A 2,500-nucleotide genomic window follows, 5' to 3' on the forward strand; every position below is an offset into this window, starting at 1 on the left:
GCCCACCCCGAGAGCACAGGGTGTGGTCAGGGTGCACAGGGGCCATAGCCCACCCCGAGAGGACGGGGTGTGGTCAGGGTGCACAGGGCTCTGAACTTGTTCTGTACCTCCAGGTCAGCTCCAACTGTGGATTTTAGCCACTAGGGTGTCAATTGGTTTCCCAAGAGGCACAGCCAGGCCCAAACCTGGTTTCTGTGCTTCTGAGCCTGCTGTATCCTCTGGGTGATAGATTTGGAAATGGGTGACAGGGCAGAGGGTACGGGGGGCGTTAATGTCCATGGTCAGACAAGATACGGAAGTGGACAAAGCAGCAGGCATCAGGGAGGAGAGGCAGAGGGGCCTGGCCACCTTGAGACCATGAAGAGTTCACACTGGAGGGAAGTGAGTGGCCATCAGGGAAAGGAGTATGGAGCCAGGTGAGTGGGGACACCAGGCTGGAGAAAGGTCTTAGCATCTGTGTCCAGCTTCAAACTGCCAGTAACTCCAAATCCAGGGGTCTGATGCCCTCTTCTGGCCACTGCAGGCACCTGCATTCACAAGCACATACCACACAAGATACACACACGTATACATAATTTTAAATAATAATAGTGAAAAGAAAATCTTTAAAAAAATACGAGAATGAGGACACAAAAGCAGTCACTGAACTGCAGGAGATGAAGTGAAGGGGGTAAGTGCTGCACTCAGGGGTGGGGGACGGTGGTGAGTCTCCCTCAGGTAAGCAGGTGCGATCCTGTGGGCCCAGAACTAGAAGAGAAACAATTTTGAAAAGAAAAAAGTCAAAAATTTAGTCTACCTAATCCTTTCATTATTTGTTTATTTTTTAGATAGAGTCTCACATCACCCAGAGTGGCTTTGAACTTGCTATTTGACCAAGGTTGACTTTGAACCTCTGATCTTTCTCGCTCCATTTGCTGGGGATGGGCTTCATGCAGGCTACAAAGGACTCCGAGTAACTGGGCTACACCCTGAGTGTCATCTGACCCTTTAAAAGGTGCAGCAATCCAGTGAATCTGGTTACAGCACAGAGTTCAGAAATAGATGTTTGTGTACAAGCATGTCCAGTCTACGTTCAGCCAGAATACAAAGAGAATCTGTCAAAATGAACATTCCTTTTGTGATGGCTGATCTTGGTTGTTAATTTGACCCACCTAGGAAGAGGGAGCCTTGCTTGAAGAACTGCCTCCATCAGATTGGTGTGTGGCTATGTCTGTGGAGGCCTTTTCTTCATTGCTAACCGACGTAGGCCCACGTGAGTGGTACCATTCCTAGGCAGGTGGCTGGGGTCTACTAGGAAGGTAGCTTAATGTAAGCCTGGGAGGAAGCAGTGTTCCTGTGGTTTCTGCTTCAGGCTCCTGCCTTGGCTTTCCTTGATGGCAGATTGCGAACTAAAAGTGTAAGATGAGATAAGTGCTCTCACCCAGGTCATTTTTATCACAGCAACAGAATGGAAATTGAAACACTTTCCAACAGCTGCAACAACTGGTCATGCACATAAAAAAATTGTGTGTGTGTGCATGCGTGTGCGTGCGTGTGCACACGTGCATCAGGGTGCACTTGATGTGTGTGGAGGCTAGAGATCAGCATTGAGTGTCTTTCTCAGTTTCCCTCCACCTTATTTTCTGAGTTAGTGTTTCTCAGTTAGATGACTGCTCAGTGAACTTCAGAAACCCACGTGTTTTGTTCTCCCAGCACTAGGGATTCAGATGTTTATGCCATGCCCAGCTTTTACAGGGGTGCTGGAGATCTGAATTCAAGTCCTCATGTTTGTGCAGCGAGCACTTTACCGGCCAAGTCTCCTCTTTCCTTCAACAAAACAAAATAATAAGCAAACATATCCACAAACACTATTTTTATTTCTTTAAAGTTTTTAAATTGTATTTATTTGTATGTGTATGTGAGTGTGCAGAGGAGCATACAGCAGAGGAAAAGCTGTGGGAGTTGGCTCTCTCCTTCCATTGTGGGGATCCCAGCAGTCAAGGGCAGATCATCAGGCGTGGCGGCAAGAGCCTTTGCCCACTGAGTCATTTCACCAGTTCTCCATACTTTTTGAAACAGTGATTCTCACTGAACCTGGAGTTCTCTGGCTAGAATACCCATCCTTTCCTGAAGCTGGGTTTGCAGGCATGTTACTACACATGGTTTTCTTTTGTCAGCGAGGGTTCTGGGGAACAGAGCTTGGATACTCTTGCTTGTAGGGCAAACACTTTACTGATTGAGCCAACTCCCCAAAACGTGGGAATGTGTAACAGCAGCTTTGCTTATAAAACAACCAGAATTGGACACAATCCAGATGTTTTTCCAAAGGAGATCATGAATGCGCCCATACTGTGGCATGCTGTCCAGCAACAAAACGAAGGGACTATGGACTTATAAGATGGCTCAGTGGGTAAAGGTACTTGCTGCACAAGCCCGATGACCTGAGTTCAATCCCCAGATCCCACATAAAGGTTGAAGGTAGGAGGAGAGAATGGATTCCCGAAAGTTGTTCTCTGCCCAC

The sequence above is a fragment of the Microtus ochrogaster genome, chromosome 6 (genome assembly GCF_000317375.1).
Source record: "Microtus ochrogaster isolate Prairie Vole_2 chromosome 6, MicOch1.0, whole genome shotgun sequence".
NCBI classification, from domain to species: domain Eukaryota; kingdom Metazoa; phylum Chordata; class Mammalia; order Rodentia; family Cricetidae; genus Microtus; species Microtus ochrogaster.